Genomic DNA, 19,470 nt, shown 5'->3' on the forward strand with positions numbered 1-19,470 from the left:
TAAATTTGAAGCCTTAATGTAAGCATCAATGCCCCCAAAACAAAATAATCACATCATTAATAAAAGCATTACTAAAGCTTAAATTGCACACCAGTCCCACACATTAATAACTGTAGAGTACAACATTATACTCCCACCAAATTTTCCAAACAGAAACTTAACAGAGAAATAAGGGAACTAACAGATTTTATGACTAAAATGGACCTAGCAGACATCTACAAATTAATTCACTAAAACAAAAGAATATAGCATCATCTCATCATATCATGGAACCTTTTACTAAATTTACAACATCTTCAGTCCCAAAGTAAATCTCAACAGATTCAAAGAATTGGAATAACCCCCTGCATCTTTTCTGATCACCGTGGGCGTAAAGTTAAAGTTCAATAATGCCTACTACAGAATGTCTTCAATCTAATGGAAACTTAACTCTCAATTCTGTACAATAGAAATATAATGTAAATGTAAATGGAAAATGGTCAGTCATTTCTGAACTGTGCAGACCAGAATAATTATGCAGAAACACATAGTTTTGAGGTAGGACCAAGGTCCTTCCCTCTATATCTAGACTGAGCAAGATGTTCCTCCAAAGGGAACAGGTTCCAAAATGCCAGTTCAAGCAGTATGGATAAATACTGATCCCACTGCCAGTCGCCCCACAGTCTGCCCCAGTCATGCAACTGTTACCCACATTCTGAGGGACTGGTTTGTTCCTCTGCTGGTTTCTTTGCTGTCAGCTTGGTGTTTCTGATGTCCCATTAGTTCTGTTAAGCTGTTTCAGTTGGTATCCACATCATGATCTTGACCCTTTTGCTCACATTGTTGTTCCTCCCTCTCTTTGACTGGACTTTGGAGCACAGACCAGTGCTTCATTTGGATTTCTACAGTTGCTTCCATAATTTGTTGGATAAGGGAACTATGTGACAATTAAGTCTGTCATCATTATGATTATAAGGGAAGGACACTTCAGGCATACTCTGCACTATTATTTAGGGTCTTAGGTAAAGTAATGCTTGTAGATTCCTAGAAATTTCTCTAGTTCCAGGTTTTTTGTTAGCCCTATGTTAGCGCTGTCAATAAATATATCTCTTTCTTTGCTCTCCCTCTCTGTCCTTCCCTCATCTTAATCATCCCTTTCCCTCAAGTTCTCCTTATTCTCCCCTTCTTTCCTCACCCCCTTGTGCCCTCCCTTCTTTCCCCATTCCTATAATCCCAATTTCCCCTTCCCTGTGGAATCCATGTGTGTTTCTCCTGGGGTTTTCTAGCTTCTAGCTACCTAGCTTCTCTAGGGTCATGAATATAGGCTCATTGTATTTTGATTTACATCTAATATCCACTTATGAGTGATTACGTACTGTGCTCCTCCTTTTGGGTCTGGGTTACCTCACTCAGCATTTTTTTTTTGCTTTGTTTAGTTTTGATTTTTTCAGTTCTATGTATGGAAATTTCTACGCCCTTTTTTTTTTCCAGTAGCACTCATTGTGTAAATGATCTATATTTTCTTTTTCCATTCTTAGGATGAAGGGCATCTAGGTTGTTTCAAGGTTCTTGTTATTATGAACAATTTTCTATGAATACAGTGAAGCAAATGTCCTTTTGGTATAACTTTGCAACCTTTGAGTAAATACTCAAGGGTGATATTGCTGAGTCTTCATATAGATTGAATCCTAATTTTCTGAGAAACTGCCACATTGATTTTCAAAGTAGCCACAAACTTACATCCCTACCAGCAATAGAGGAATGCCCGCACTTCCTCTGCATTCTTTTCAATATAAGCTATCATTTGTGTTTTTGAGCTTAGTCATTTTGAAAGGTGTAAGATGATATCTACGAGTTGTTTTGACTTGCATTTCCCTGATTGTTAAGGGTGTTGAGTAGTTTTTTAAGTGTCCTTCAGCCATTTGAGATTCTACTGTTAAGAATTCTCAGTTTATATCTGCACATTATTATTTAATTAGAATATTTGGTATTTTGATGTGAAGTGTCTTGAGTTCTTTATATATTTTGGACATTAGCACTTTGTCTGATATGGAGATTGTGAAGATCTTTGCCTATTTAGTAGGCTGCATTTTGCTTGATCGGTTGTATCCTTTCCTTACAGTAACTCCTCAGTTTCAGATCCTACTTATTAAGTGTTGTTCTCAGTGTCTGTGCTACTGGTGTTATATTTAGGAAGTTATCATTTCAGCCCATTCCTTCAAAGCTACTTCTCAATTTTTGTTCTATGAGGAACAGTGTGACTGGATTTATATTAAGGTCTTTGATTCATTTGGAGTTGAATTTTGTGCATGGAGAAAGCTATGGATCTATTTGCATTCTTTGATATATTGACATCCAGTTGTAACAGCACCATTTTTGAAGATAATTTTATTCATTGTATAATTTTAGCTTCTTTATCAAAATCTAGTTGTGCAAATTTAGTTTAAAATTTCTACACTGGAATGGTGTATCTTAGTGAATATGGAAATGTACCTTAGGTCACAGTGCATTAAGATCTTGCCCAGTAGTGCAATACCCTGTAGGAAAGAGGATGTTGCCAGGTCCAGTGACTTGCTGGACTAGAGTTAAAATCCCTACAGACAAGATACAGGTACCATAGAGGAGAAGCGTGAAAGCAATTCATTAGAATAAGATTGTTAGTGTCTACTATCCTTAGATGATACTGTTTGATCTATTACAAGGTATATTAGGCCACTAACCAGAGGTTAGTAGTGGCTGCTACTGCTGCCACTAATTCTCAGCATGTACTCATCTCACTGTCTCATTATCCATGAGCAAATCCAAAGTGGTTGCTTCTAGATTCCTGAATTTTTCCTATTGTTAGTTTTCAGGTCTACAGACTACTTCAGTTTTTAATATATAGTAAGGGATAGAATGGATTTATCCTTGAAAGTCAGTCTGAATTCAAGAAGAACCACTGAAACATTAAATATTTTCTGTGATACTAAATGTTGCAAGAGCTATGAGCTTTTTCTGTGTGTAGAAATGATAGTCTATTCCAACCAGGGTTGTTTGTTTAGTCGGTGATGTCCCCATCACTAAATCCCACAAAAAGAGTTGTCATTCTCTTTTGAGTCTTACTTTTTTCCACTTTCTATTGTTTTTTCCAGCTGATTGCTATTCAACTGTGTTTGTTTATAAAGATGCTTTGGTTTTGCTTCAGGGATAAAATTAACTTTGCTTGAAATTATGTATGACAGTGTACATACCTATGGCCAAGATAGTCAGAAGTCATCAGATTCCCTCGAAATGAAGTTGCAAAAGGTTGTGAACCACCAGTAGCATTCTGGAAATTGAATTCAGATTCTCTGCAAGAGCAGTCAATGCTCTTAAATGTAAAGGCATTTCTCTTTCTCTTCTTATTTTCTCTTCTAAGAATTCTAATGGTATCTCTTCCTGTTTCTTTTTGATTTAACTGCTCTTGATTATCCGTGGTGTCACAAGTCAGAAACCACTAAAATTCATCATCCTGCATGACTCTCATTAATCCCATAAAAGATTTTTATAAGTCATGAAATGCTACTGGCTGACATGACAAAAATGCATAAGATATTAACATACAACAAAATAGAATAGAAAATTTTAGGCTATTGTCTACTGATTAGCATTCTGTTTTGCATTATGTCTGCAAAGTCAGAAGAACAGATGGAGATTATTGTCAGAGGCCAGTTTCAACAAGGATACCAATTATCAGGGTAGGAGCATGGGAATTATAAAAATTTTAAAAACAAGAATATGTGTGAAAATAAGAAAAGAGAAACATAGGGCTGTATCAGAAGGGAGTTCAAGTGAACACTGAAATTGCCTGCATTTAATTTCAAAGAAGTAAGATTTTAAAAACTGCATTAACATGACACAAGAAATGAACAGACTAGTTGAAAGAGTATGGGCCAAATACTTAGTAAAACATTCTGTTGCCAGAATAAGACAAGTAATGCTCACACTATAGATCAAAACATTCTGTAGGAAAATTGCTCCCTGGGTGAAATTCATACTTATATCCCTATGGAAGTAGAAACCTAGTACAACATCATGTAGAAAATTTATGAACAATATATTATTATCTTTATATGGTTTGAATAACATTTTGTCTTAATAACAACCTATTTTTTAGAAAACATGTGAACGTATTCACAAGATAATTGTAGACAAGACCATTCAATTCCACCTGTGTTAATGTTCTCCCTGTATCATAGATGCTGTTTAATCTTACATCTCACATTCAGAAGTGTAAACGTCACATTTACATCCTAGAGGATAGAAAATGTCATTTCATATGTGGAAAGCAAAAACCTGGACTGTAGCTACCCTAAGGATTATCCTCTCATGCTATTTTCTTTATGTATTCCATTTCTCTCCTTAACAGGAATCCACAGTATTAGCAGCCACAGAAAATGAAAAGGGTACCTCATTGTGAGATGATGAACTTAGGAGGCTAAATAGTCATGATAAGGTTACTGATGAACTTCAATCTCTGATCAACAAGGGAAGGTCCTCCCAGTGAAGCACTATGAAAACACCATGGCAGATGCAGCAGTTTAGAAAATGACAATTGTAACAGTTATTTGGGATTCTTTTGTCTAAATAACGATGTATAATAGCTTTAATGTCAGGGGGAAAAAGAGTTAAACTGTTGAGTATCAAGTATTCTGAATAGCATAATGCTAAAAAAAAAATCCCCATGGAAAAGAGTACTTGAGGCCCTGGCACTCTTATTAAGTGCTACGTCACAGTCACAGATAGGTCAGCTAGAATGGTGATGAAAACAAACATATTGAGGTCAGATTGTGGGAGTTGAACAACCATGATGCATTCTGCTGTCTAATTGATCTTACAGAATAAGAACTTACACAAATTCTGGAGGTGTTCTAAGAAGTCAGAATGGGAACAAGAGATTGAAGAGAATTTGTGCCTATCTGGTACTTTCTTAATTGCTGCAAAGTGTTAAATGCAGGAGTTAGGGACTATCATTACTTAAAATGAAATGAATTACTTTCCTGTGACTATAAATGCAAACAAAATACTACCTAAGTATTTATTTTTATCAGAAAAACATAAAAGCAAAACTGAAAATAAAAATCAAAATAATAATAAATAGATTTAATAAAACTCTGAGTAGTTTTAGGGAAGTCTCTCCTAATGGGGGTCACTGCTGATGTTTTTGTAACATTATCTCTCTCACACACTGTTTTATATTAAATAATATACATTTCATGTATGTGGAGGTCATATATCAGTGGAATGTTTTAGCATCATAATTTGAAAGAAGGTTGAAATACTATGTCATACATATCTAGGGATATAATTAGAAAATAGTGTGTTATACAAATAATAGACGGTACTATTTCACCATGAAGCATGTCTTCTTTACTTTTATAGCAGAAAAGAAGCATTCACAGATTTAGTAAACTTTCCTTACTCTATAAAATTCATTTGGGTAAAATTTTCAGGTATACCCATATGATTCAACAAATATGTTTTCATCGTGAGGAATTATCATCTAGTTCTGATGTGCAACTAAGAGTGCTAAAAACAACCTTAATCATATGAGTAGCCTTAAGGATCTGCTGAACAGTAAAGCAAAGGATAGACATTATTCCCTAACATTGTATGTTCATTTAGCTTTGTTAGCTACTTTTCTGATGACTGTAAATTAAGAGCTTTTGCCCCACATTTTTTTTTTAGGAGAATGAAATCTCTAATAGATAATGAGTAAGACAAGACACAGAGGCAGTATTAATATGCCAGTGGGTACAAGTGTGGTGATTGTTTGGGTAGACAAACATGTTTGTGATCAGGGATGAATGCTTTCTAGACACACCACCTTGTCAAGACAGATATTATGTTCATCAGCTAAAGTGAATAAGACAATGCTTTAAATTTTTAGGTCTATCTTTCCCTTCTGCAAGGATGGATCTCCACTACTACTATTTTTTGCACTACAGTAGACAGTGATCCTGTGTTATGGGACATAAAGAATTCAACAGAGAGTGGGTGCTCACTACAGTCCAAAATGGAGTATGATCCCACAAACAGTAACAAGAAATCAATTCATTTAGTTGTTATGATTATGATCAGAATATAACATGAAAACACTTTATCTTGAAAGAAAACACTGGTGCCTACTAGAAACATACAGGGGAATCCTGTACACTCCCTTTTCCCCAGAATCAGAGAAAATATAGTAATGATTCTCCTCCTTTGTTCAAGAGGGGCCTCCTGGTGATGATCTGACCATGGAGTGTGAAGATAGTACACTGGTCTAAAGAGTGAAATATATGGTCCCAGATGTTTAAATAACAGAAGAAATTTATATTAGTATTTATGAGACTAAAAGTTGAAGATCAAGCACAAGCCAATTTTTACTACACCAGTTGTCTCAGAATGTCTTCCTATATGGCCAGTTCCATGTCTGCCTGTCAAAGATTTTTTTCTGATACATGTGGTCAGTGAGTAATAAATTCCACGGAGCCCACTTTTGCCTCTTTTCCAAAGGACAATAGATCAAGTTATCTGACAACTGTAGCATCCAATATAAACTTTATTCCTCCTTAAACTGATGCTTCAAATATCCTCGGATGGAGAGTAAGAATTTATCATATAAATGAGGAGACATAATTTGGTCCTTAAAATATATTTTTAAAAATTTAGAGAAGCCAGAGGAGAGAGATATTTAAAAGTCAGTCCTAGGTGGGACAATGCCCTTGTACACTGTAAAGATTTGTCACTCATATTGGTTTAATAAAGTGATGATTGCCCAGATGTCAGGCAGGAAGTATAGGTGTGGAAACAGATTAGTAAGTATCTGGGTAGAGAAAAGGCAGACATACAGTCATCAGCCCGATGCAGAGGGAACAAGATGAGAATGCTACACTGAGAAAAGTTACCAAGCCATGTGAGTAAACACTGATAAGAATTATGGGTTGATTTAAATATTAGGAGCTAGTTAAAATAAGCCTGAGGTAATAGACCTAACAGTTTATAACTAATATAAACCTCAATGTGATTCTTTGGAACTGATCAGCTGTGGGACCAAATGGGACAGAAACATCAGTCTATAAGTGGCACCCAAACCTTTGACAACACTTTTCACATAAAGCCTCAAATTTTTTTAGAAAAGGATTCTCCAACAGTAGACAGACAAGAACAGACACAAGCACAGCTTCTTGGTAATAGAGTCTGAGCTCCTTTAAGAGATGCTTTGTGACTCACCATTAGCAGCAAAATCTTGCAGCTTTTTAAGAGTCTGCCACCAAACACTTTAATGGTATTTATGAGCAGCCAGTAGCACGCTTCTTGTTGGTGGCATGTACCTTGAAACTTCACAATACAATGACATTAAACATGGCTCCCACCAGTTTCTAAACCATAAAGCTAGACTTTCAAAAACCTAGGGAATGGGGTGGAGTCAGTCACCAAAGTTACAACTTTAGTCCTAGATATGTTGCATAGCAAATTAAAGACTCATGTGGTTAAAGAAAAAAAAAAAGATAAAGATATACGGTAAAGACAGATTCACACAAAAATAAAACATCACTAAACAAATTATTTTTTTAAATGTATTCAAGCTTGAGACAGAAAAGAAAAAAAATAAAGTCCTTCAAAATAAGAGAAGTACAATAGCTGGATATGGTGACACATTTCTTGTATTCCAGAGCTGGGGAGGTAGAGATAAACAAATCTCTGTGAATTTGAGGCCAGTCAGGTTACAGAGTGAGATCCAAAGCAGCCAAAGATATCCAGAGAATCCCTGTTTTAAATAAACAGAAATTAAGAATAAAAATAAAAGTGATAGAGATTTTTAATAAAGCCATGTAAAGAAGAAAAATAAATAAAAATGGATTCTGTGTGTCATTATGTTGTCTTTGAGTTGTTTGACTTCTGAAGAAGAAAAAACAGATGTTAAAAGACATTCCATTATAAATGATGCTTCATGACCTAACCTACTTTTTTAATGTTTTGAGTTCAAAATTTAAGTCAAAATATATGTTATTACTTTGGAGAAGGGGTTTTTCATTAGTTTACACAGGAAATGAGAAGATATGAATTCATTCTGGGTTAAGAAAAATGAAGTTTGATAGAGGAAAACCCCTGAAAAATCTCCAATGGGAACAGAGGGCCCAGATAATCCAATATTTAAGAGGACTCTGTTGCTGTTTCCTCTGAGTTTTACACTCAGAAAAGCCTCTAGACTGCCTTCTAAGATTATCAAAATCACAGAAAACTCCAGTCAGGACTCGACCACAACCCTAAATATTCTTTGAGTTTCCATAAAATTAAATCACCCAAGTCATCAAGAAGTAGCCTGGAAAACAACTCACACATTTCAAAAAAAAAATGGATTTTGGATGTTTGTCTTTGTTTTGAGTCTTGTTTGCAAGTTGTAATGGAGAAAGTCCAAGAAAAGGGGTATAAACAAATTAGATTCAGAGTTCTTATTTTGAAAATAAAAGGAGAACTACTGTGGGACAGTACTCTTGTGCACTGTAAAATGTGTCAGTTATATTAGTTTAATAAAATGATGATTGTGCCAATACCAAGCTGTTTGCACTACTGTAGCTCTGTAATAGAGTTTGAAGTCAGGGATGGTAATGCCTCCAGAGGTACTTTTATTGTATAGGATTGTTTTGGCTATCCTGGGTTTTTTTTCTGTTTGTTTGTTTTTCCATATAAAGTTGATTATTGTTCTCTCAAGGTCTGTGAAGAATTTTGTTGGGATTTTGATGGGGATTGCATTGAATCTATAGATTGCTTTTGCTAGAATTGCCATTTTTACTATGCTGATCCTCACAATCCAAGAGCATGGGCGATCCTTCCATTTTCTGGTATCATCTTCAATTTCTTTCTTCAAAGACTTAAAGTTCTTGTCAAATAGATCTTTCACTTCCTTGGTTAGAGTTACCCCAAGAAACTTTATGCTATTTGTGGCTATCATGAAAGGTGAAGTTTCTCTGATTACCCTCTCTGCTTCTTTATCCTTTGTGTATAGGAGCGCAACTAATTTTTTTTGGAGTTGATTTTTTATCTTGCCACATCACTAAAGGTGATTATCAGCTGTAGGAATTCTTTGGTAGAATTTTTGGGGTCGTTTATGTACACTATCGTATCATATCATCTGCAAATAACAAAAGTTTGACTTCTTACTTTCCAATTCGAATCCCCTTGATCTCCTTATGTTGTCTTATTGCTATTGCTAGAAATTCAAGCACTATATTGAAGAGGTATGGAGAGAGTGGACAGCCTTGTCTTGTTCCTGATTTTAGGGAAATGGCTTTGAGTTTCTCTCCATTTAATATAATGTTAACTGTTGGTTTGCTATATACTGCTTTTATTATATTTAGGAATGAACCTTTTATTCCTAATCTTTCCAAGACCTTTATCATAAAGGGGTGTTGAATTTTGTCAAATGCTTTTTCAGCATCTAATGAAATGATCATGTTTTTTTTTTCTTTCAGTTTATCTATATGATGGATTACGTTCATAGATTTTTGTATGTTGAACCAGCACTGCCACTCTGGGATGAAGCCGACTTGATCATAATGGATAATTTTTTTGGATGTGTTCTTGAATTCTGTTTGCCGGTATTTGATTGAGAATTTTCACATCGATGTTCATGAGTGAGATTGGTCTGTAATTCTCTTTCTTGCTTGTGTCTTTGTGTGGTTTTGGTATCAGGGTGACTGTAGCTTCATAAAAGGAATTAGGCAACAACTCTTCTGTTTCTATTTTTTGAAACACATTAAGGAGTATAGATATTAGCTCCTCTTGGAAGTTCTGGTAGGATTCTGCATTGAAACCATCTGGTCCTGAGCTATTTTTGGTCAGGAGGTTTCTGATTACAGCTTCTAATTCCTTCTGACTTACAGGTCTATTTAAACTGTTCACCTGGTCTTGATTTAATTTTGGCATATGGTGCTTATCAAAAAAGTGTCCATTTCTTTCAAATTTTCCAATTTTGTGGCATATAGGCTTTTGTAGTAAGATCTAATGATTCTCTGAATTTCCTCTGTGTCTGTGGTTATGTCCCCCTTTCATTTGTGATCTTGTTAATTTGAGTGTTCTCTCTTTGTTGTTTGATTAGTTTGGATAGGGGTTTGTCAATCTTGTTGATTTTCTCCAGGAAGCAGCTTTTTGTTTCATTGATTATTTGGATTGTTTTCTGTGCTTCTTTTTTGTTGATTTCAGCCCTCAGTTTGATTATTTCCAGTCTTCTACTCCTCCTGGGTGAATCTGCTTCTTTTTTTTCTAGAGCTTTCAGATATGCTATAAAGTCTCTAATGTGTGCTTTCTCCATTTCCTTCATGTGGGCACTTAGTGCTATGAACTTTCCTCCTAGCACTGCTTTCATAGTTTCCCATAGGTTTGGGTATGATGTGTCTTTATTTTTATTGAATTCAGGGAAGATTTTAATTTCTTTCTTTATTTCTTTCTTGACCCAGGTGTGATTCAGTGGTTGACTGTTCAGTTTCCGTGAATTTCTAGGCTTTCTGGGGTTAGAATTGTTGTTGAATTCTAACTTTATTCCATGGTGATCTGATAGTACACAGATGGTTACTACAATTTCTTTGTATCTATGGATGTTTACTTTGTTACCAATTATGTGATCAATTTTTGCAAAGGTTCCATGAGATGCTGAGAAGAAGGTATATATTTTTTTTCTGTTTGGGTGGAATGTTCTATAGATGTCTGTTAAGACCATTTGGTTTTTTCATCTGATAGTTCTCTCATTTCTCTGTTAAGTTTCTGTCTGGTTGACCTGTCCATTGGTGAGAGTAGAGTGCTGAAATATCCTACTGTTAGAGCTGGGATTTGATGTATGCTTTGAGTTGTAGTAATGTTTCTTTTACATATGTGGGTGCTTTTATATTAGGAGCATAGATATTCAAGATAGAGACTTCTTCCTGATGAATTGCTTCTGTTATGAGTATAAAGTGTCCATCTCCATCTCTTCTGACTGATTTTTGTTTAAAATCAATTTTGTTAGATATTAGTATAGTCACACCCACTTGTTTCTTTGGACCATTTGATTGGAAAACCTTTTCCCAACCCTTTACTCTGAGGTAGTGTCTGTCTTTAGGTTGAGGTGTGTTTCTTGTAGACAACAGTATGTTGGATCCTGATTTCATATCCATTCTCTTAACCTGTGCATTTTATAGATGAATTGAGTCTATTGATACTAAGTGATATTAATGACTAGTGGTTATTAACTTCCATCATTTTTCTGATGTTAGAGTTTGTATGTTACCCTTCTTTGAGCTATGCTGCTGGAGGGTTGTCAGATGCTTATGTTAATATGTGTGTTTTTGGCTTCCTTGGACTGTGATTTTCCTTCTAGTATTTTCTGTAAGGCTGGGTTTGTGGCAACATATTGCTTAAATTTGTTTTTGTCCTGAAATTCCTTGTTTTTTCCATCGATGGTGAATGTAAGCTTTGCTGGGTATAGTAGTTTGGGTTTGCATCCATGGTCTCTTAGTGTCTGCAGCACATGTATCCAAGACCTTCTGGCTTTCATGGTTTCTATTGAGAAGTCAGGTGTAATTCTGACAGATTTCCCTTTATATGTTACTTGACCTTTTTCCCTTAATATTTATTGTTTATTCTGTATGTTTTGTGTTTTATTATTATATGACTAGGGGAGGTTTTTTTTTTTTGATTCAGTCTATTTGGTGTTCTGTATGCTTCTTGTACCTTCATAGGAATATCCATCTCTAGGTTGGGAAAGTTTTCTTCTATAATTTTGTTGAATATATTTTAATGTGTCTTTGAGCTCTAATTCTTGTTCTTCTTCTACCCATATTTCTTAGATTTGGTCTTTTCACGGTATCGCAGATTTCTTGGATGTTTTGTGTTAAGAATTTGTTGGGTTTGTTTTGTTCTTTAATCAGTGAATTTATTTCCTCTACAGTATCTTGAGTGTCTGAGATTCTTTCTTTTATCTCTTTCACTCTGTTGGAAAGATATGTCTTTGCAGTTCCTAATTATTTACAAAATTTTCCATATCCAGCCTTCCCTCGGTTAGAGTTTTCTTCATTACCTCCATTTCATTTCTCAAGTCTTGAACTGTTTCCCTTACCTGTTTGATTGCTTTTTCTTTGTTTTCTTTGCTATCTTTGAGAGATTTATTCATTTCATCTACCTTTTTCTTTGTCATTTCTATTTCTTTATGGCAGTTTTTTACCTCCTGTTTAAGTTCCTCTATTATTTTTATAATGTTCTGTTTAATGTCTATTTCTTCTATTTCTTCTGGAGTAGGGTGTTCAATTCTTCTTGTTTCATGATCCCTGTATTCTGTTGATGTCCTGTTGCCTTTCAGGTTGTTGGGGGAATTCTTGCACTGGTGCCTGCCCATCTCTTCCTTCAAATGGAGCCAGGAGAGTCTTTGTGTCTTGGTCCAGTCTTTGCTGTGACCTACTCTCTGGGAGGATCTCCTCAGTGCGGGAGCAGGAACTGTTCCTGTTTGGATGGAACTCCTCAGCACAGACACAGAATCTCCTGGTAGTCCAAGGACACAGCAGACAAAAGGGCAAAGGTGGGGACAGGACTGGGTCGAGTGTAACACAGAAGACCAATATTTAAGAGGACTCTGTTGCTGTTTCCTCTGAGTTTTACACTCAGAAAAGCCTCCAGACTGCCTTCTAAGATTATCAAAATCACAGAAAACTCCAGTCAGGACTCGACCACAACCCTAAATATTCTTTGAGTTACCATAAAATTAAATCACCCAAGTCATCAAGAAGTAGGACACTGAAGACAAAAGAACGAACTTGTGGGCAGGGCAGGGCAGGGTCGAGTGGAACTCAGGAGATCCTGCAGGAGGAGCTGGGGCAGGGGTGGGTCTGTACTCTCTTCCAGGACAGTATGCCCCAGGATAGCACACACGCAACCCTCTGCACAGAACTCCTCAGCACTGAAATAGGGATACCTGGTAGTCCAAGGACACCACAGAAAAAAGGTCGAACGTGGGAGCAGGGCAGGGCAGGGCAGGGCAGGGTCTAGTTGAACATAGGAGACCCTGCAGCAGGAGTATTCTGTTGGTAATACTTGTCTCTATAGTTCCTGATCGTTTACCCAAATTTTCCATGTCCAGCCTTTCCTCGGTTAGTGTTTTCTTCATTACCTCCATTTCATTTTTTCAAGTCTTGAACTGTATCCCTTACCTGTTTTATTGCTTTTTCTTTGTTTTCTTTGCTATCTTTGAGAGATTTATTCATTTCATCTATCTTTTTGTTTGTCATCTCCATTTCTTTAAGACAGTTTCCATGTCCTGTTTAAGTTCCTCTATTATTTTCATAAAGTTTCGTTTAAAGTCGATTTCTTCTATTTTTTCTGGAGTAGGATGTTCAATTCTTCTTGTTGCATGATCCATGGATTCTGTTGATGTCATGTTGCCTTTCAGGTTGTTGGAGGAGTTCTTGCATTGTTGCCTGCCCTTCTCTTTCTTCAGATAGAGCCAGGAGAGTCTTGGTTTCTTGGTCCAATCTTTTCTGTGACTGACTCTGGGTGGATCTCCTCAGTGCAGGAGCAGGAACTGTTCCCTTTGGGTGGAAGTCCCTGCAGCAGGAGCTGAAGGGGTCCAGTGCTCCTTTCCTGGCTGTTCTGCCCTGCCCTGAGATGGCACCCACTTACTGGTCTGAAAGTTTGTCCTCAGCACAGGGACAGGACTCTTGGAGGTCAAAGGACCCCTCGGACAAAAGGGCAAACTTGAGAGGGGGAGAGTTGTGATGAGCCAGGAAGCCCCTGCAGCAGGAGCTAGAGGTGCCTTGCACCCCTCTCTGGTTGCTGGGCTGGTGCTGCACTCACCCCTCTGGGTGGATAGCCTCAGTGCAGGAGCAGGAACTGTTCCTGGGCCAAGGACCTTGCAGACAATAGGGCAGGGTTGGGGGGAGGGAAGGGAGAGTGGGCAGGGATGTGTGGAACAAAGAAGCCCTTACAGCAGGAGCTGAAGGGGCCCAATGCTCCTTTTCCATGAATTACTTTTAAATATATATTATCTCCAGTTTGTATAAAACCTTAATATAATGCAACTAATATCCCCGAGTTTCTAAAATTGATTAACTCAGTCCAGAATTTACAAATAAAATCCAAAGACAGTAAAACTAAGAAATTGTGAACCCCAGAAATGTGATATTATATCTTGTGATTTGTTTATTTTTCTATAGTGCAAAATCATATAATACATGCAAAGAAAGACACATATATGCATGAGACATCATAAAATATGCACAGGAAGTAGATCTTTTACATATACAATTAAAAAAATACAAATAGAATTGAAGATTGGTTACTATTCTCGTGTTGATATTTTGTTTTGTTTCTAAAACTGTGCTATGGCATATCAATTCCTCAATAATACCACGTATGAAAACATTTTCAAAACAGTCATTTACTGTGTATAATTTCATATAAACAAATCTGCATTTCACTTTACGCAGTGGGATTAAAAGTCATATGACAAGTTGTTCAATTTTGTTTGATATTTATAAGCAGACCAGTGGACATAGGAGCCAGAAAAATCATATGCACAGTGCTGCAGATAGTTGAGAGCTCAATGCTCATTGTGACAATTTCAAGGCACCACAAGATATCATGTTTAGGCAACTTCTACTTTCTCTGCCACTGTGATCTTAGTTTTGTGAAAAAAGCAGTAATTCTTTCTTCTATTAGTTTCTTTTAATAACATTTCCATGCTATTTAAATTCTGGTGATTAAAAGCTGTTTCATTACATTTAAACATTTTTTTTTCTTGGAATGTCCCAGTAGCTTCCACTCTTCTGTATGAATTCCAGATGGTGATGTAACTCAGAATACTCATGGCAAACAACTCCATTAAGCCAGAAAAGGCATTGGCAATCTGTATTACTGGAAATGAAAAGGAAGGAAGATAAGGCACAGAGTGGACTGTTAAGATTCTTCTACAGAACAAAAGTTTCTTTGTGAGCTTTAGTAAAAAAGCCAGTGACTTGAGAGAAAAAGTTTCAATGAGTGAGGCATGACACAGAGCAGCTGAGGCAGTTCAGTCTCTCACTTCTCCTTCCAGGGGGGTTTATGTTATGACCTGTACCGCTGTGGGAGGATAATTATAAAACTGCACACAGTAATAAGTTGCAATATCTTCAGGCTCTAGGCTGCCGATGGTGAGAGTGAAATCTGTTCCAGAACCACTGCCACTGAACCTAGATGGCACTCCATTTTCCAAGTTGGTTGCCCAGTTGATCAGGAGCTTAGGAGCTTCCCCTGGCTTCTGCTGGTACCAGTTTAAATAATTGCTAATGCCCTGACTGGCCCGACAACTGATAGAGACTCTTTCTCCCAGAGATACAGACAGGGAAGATGGAGATTGGGTCATCAGGATGTCACATCTGACACCTAGAAATAGAGACATAATAAATATCCACATAATTAAGCATCATAATAAAGGATTTCCCTGAAATGCCAGTTGATAACTACTGTGTAACAATGAAAATCCCATTTTAGTCATATTTTACCTGGAAACCAGAGCAACAAGAACCCAAGGAGCTGAACAGGGGCCCTCATGTCCATACTGAGTACAGACATCAATGAAAACTGCACAGGGTCTGACTGGTATATGAGGAAGTCCCCAAGGCTGTACAGTGAGTGCATGCAAATCATTGGGAACCAGTTAGTGTTGGGCACAGCTGTAAGGTTTACTTAGTAACTAAGCACAAACAGCATCTCCAGATGCTCAAGGTCAAACTCCACATATGCCTACAGAGAATCTAATTTTTTTTTAAGTTTTAAAATTATAAATGAAAGAATTACAGACAGCCAAAAGAGGCAAAGAGATCTCCCATTCCCACTGTTAGAAATCTCACAGGAACATCAAACTTCTCAGCCATAACATACATGTAGAGGATATGTCAGACCCATACAGGCTCTCTGATCTCTTAGTTGCAATAAATCCTGGTCAGATTATTCTGTGGGCCATGTTTTTATAGTGTTAGAGAACACTCTGGATCCTCTGATCTTTCCTTTCCCTCCTCTACTGGACTACCAAATTTCTGTCTATTTTTTGGCTGTGGGACTCTGCATTTGCTTAATTAGTTACTGAGTGAAGAAGATTCTCTGGAATTTTTGATGTTCTGTGAATTGCAATGTTGGAACAGGTATTATGCATAAGCACAAAATGGTCAATAGGAGATTCTCCTAAAAGTTCACTTAAGGAAAATCAGCCTTCTGGCACATAGTCTAACAAGAGATGAGCCAGACCAGCCCATTTCCCTTGGTTTCTGGATATTTTCCTGGACATGGATAAATAAATCATAAGTATAACTATGAGATTCCTAGGGTTATAATTCATTTAAATTTTTGGAGCAGATGTATGTGCAGCCTGATACAATTGAAGAGACTTAGGATAAAAAAAAATCACTAGAGAAACAATGGATATGTGCCTCACTGAGTGAAAGGTATGGGAGGAAGTAAGAGGTGTCAGTTTCAGTGCTCTTCCCAGCTTGTCTGTGACACCTCAACATTGAGGAATTTTCTGGTATATCCACTAGAGAAAGAAAATATGTCTCTTTCATAAAGCTCAGGCTCAGTAGGAGAACATGTGGTAATGCCATTATGGTTAGTATTAGTTATGATGCACACATTATCAGTATTATTAACATGTTACATGAACAATAAATTATTTAATATAATAACTTAATGACTGTTTATATGCATTGGGTCTAATGGTTTTATCTACTTTTTTTTTAATGAAATACACTTCAACTGAGCCCCTATTCTGACATGGTATGACCCTCTTTGTTTTTGGACCTTGAAGATCAGTTGAAAGCAAACTGTGGAGAGCAGGCACTGCAGCACTAGACTTACCTCTGAAGTGCTGGTTTCCATCAAAATAAGGAAGCCGTAGGCTCAGTACTAAACAATGCCAGATTATGTGCCAATGATGGTTTCACTTACTAAAACCTATCTAGTCTTCTGATTCAATTTTTTTAAAAAATATTTTCTGTTTTCCATTAAGTATTTAATGAGTAAGTCTTATTACCATATTAAAATTTTAAGCATCATTTTTATTTTTAAAATCCTGCTTGAAAATTTGAGAAAATACTCCCTTCTATATTTATGAGTTTTGGTGCTTTGCAAACTGGGTTTATCTTCTTCAGAATTCATTGATCCTGGTGGGTCTGCTTTCTGCTCTATCAGTCAAAATCTTACTGAATGATTTCTGCGTACCACAGTAAGGGACAAAGCACCATTTAAAGATAATTTGCTAAATTCTCCTATTACAAATTCTCAGAAATGTACATATTATCTTTGGGTTTATTCTATATTGTATCTTTTCCATACTCACTTGTCTCCCCTTTTCTACAAAGTATCATATTTAAATCTAGTGACAGATTTCCAGAAGATCTCTATACACTCACAGGTGCTCTACAGGAACATTGAAAATGGGAACTCTCACCTGGTAAATGAGATAAAATGAAATGGTGCTTTTCTTAAGGTATTGGCCCCGGCACAAGCTATTCTGCACTGTCATCTTTAGCTTGGAATCAAAGAACATGACGCTAGCCTTTTGCTCTTAAACTTCCCCAGTTATTAGAAACATGTCCCATTTTCTCATGTGGACTCTAATTCCACAGAGAGACCCTTCCAAGTATTTGTCCTTGGTGCTAGGGATGAAGTTACCCCTTCAACACTCCATCATGCTATTTTCCTTGGTTTGTCTATCAATAGTATTAATAATTGATATAATAAATAACTTGCATCTCAGCTATTCATCTTAGTGTACTCTGAAACCCTAATGCCATATCCCAAACGTAAAAGTATGTTTATATAGAAAGTTTCATTTCTAATTTGTGCCATAGGTATATAAGTAATTATATGTATCTACATAAAATGATAAACACAAATGAGAGTAATAATGTGATAGTTCTCATTTTGGTATTCATTAATTCATGTAATATACTTATCTTCAGTTGCATTCAGTTTTCTGCAATTACAATAGCTTCCTTTGCTTTATTGTTAAAAACAATTTCTTTATTTGGATACGAAGAAAAGAAAATTGTAAAATATCTCAGAAAATAAACATACCTGAAGAATTGTATTGTGTAAGATAATCAATCTATAGAGCTGTGTGTTTAATTTGAGGTTGCGATGAATCTGAGAAACCAATGTGGTTGGAAGGGAAAGGAATTTGCTTAGTGGAGGAGATAGTGCACAGGAGACACAAAAGGGGAAAAGAATAATAAATAGGAAGTGTTAAGTGTGGAGATGCATAGGAGAAAATATCTAAGGAGGGAATCAGGAAATGGAAAATCATCATTAAGAATATTTTAACAATGTAATAAAATAAGCTATTGTTTGATAATTTTCATTCATATTATCAGTAATAGAAAAGAGTTTAAGTAGAGATGACCTCTTCCTGGCATTATGCTCATCCCAGAAGATGTGGGTTGCTAAATAAAAATCCTTGAGCCAGGTATGGGATACTTAACTTCAAGAAGTTGATGAAACCTATAAATAAGATTCCCAAAACTGTGAGAATGATGTTCACTGTTCATGGTTACTGTGGTCAATTGAATTAGAATATATCCCAGAAGTTCAAATGTTTGAACACTTGGTCCTTAGTTGTTTTCACTGACATATTGGAGTTATAAACTTGAAGGAAGAATTATGTTACTAGGGCAAGTAAATTTTGAGATTTCAAAGCAACACACAAATTTTCTTTTTTATTTCATTCAAGAAGTTCAAGGATTGAGCTCTCATGGGTTGCTCCAGCCACCATGACATCTCTTCCATCACACATTCTCATCTGAAAATATAAGGCAAAATAAACTCTTTTGATAAATTGCTTGTTGTTATGATGATTATCACTAAATTGTATGCAACCTAAGACAGTTACCAACCAGAATTGTATGGGAAGATGTTGTTTCATTACACAAGCCAAATTTGTAAAAGAATATGGAGAAATCAAGTCAGTATTGACTACAGAGAAGGGAGACCCAAATTGTTAGATCTTGCTGTACTGAAAGGTGTTATATGAACTGCTGAAAGGAAAAGTTGAATATTCTTTCAAAACTATGAAACACATGAGCTTCAATAGTGTCATACATGCAAGATTAGACCATAGAATCAAATATGGTACAGCAGTTTTATTCATTTTTAATAATTTTTAAATGTCTTTTTATGATTTTATTTGAGCTCTACATTTTTCTCTGCTTTTTACAATTGGCATAAAACTATTCCACATGGAGAAACATAAGCCTGACGCTGGAAATCTGCATAAGAGCCAAATTTTTCACAACTCAAAGACCTCAAGAGCCAATCAACTGTTATTTTGCTAAAAATCCTCAGTGTCAACTATTGTCGAAATTTATATCTTGATGTTTCATTAGTGAAATTTCAAATCCCCTGAGTGATATTTCCTTTTGTAGTGGATGGCGGTGAGACAGAGACTCACAAATGGTAAAAGTGCCGATAATAAGTGTTAGTGCTCTGCTCAGCCAC

General features: G+C 36.3%; 1 long non-coding RNA gene across 1 annotated transcript; it reads right to left on the reverse strand.

The window, feature by feature from the left end:
* Positions 1-15,269: 15,269 nt before the first annotated feature.
* On the reverse strand, positions 15,270-15,873 carry LOC146894230 (uncharacterized). Its single transcript, XR_015002022.2, has 2 exons — positions 15,486-15,873; positions 15,270-15,366 (listed from the first exon to the last, which is right to left on the reverse strand). It is a non-coding gene; the product is annotated as an uncharacterized LOC146894230 (long non-coding RNA).
* Between the last annotated feature and the right edge of the window lie 3,597 nt (positions 15,874-19,470).

The sequence above is a fragment of the Myodes glareolus genome, chromosome 6, assembly GCF_982192425.1.
Source record: "Myodes glareolus chromosome 6, mMyoGla1.1, whole genome shotgun sequence".
Taxonomy (NCBI): domain Eukaryota; kingdom Metazoa; phylum Chordata; class Mammalia; order Rodentia; family Cricetidae; genus Myodes; species Myodes glareolus.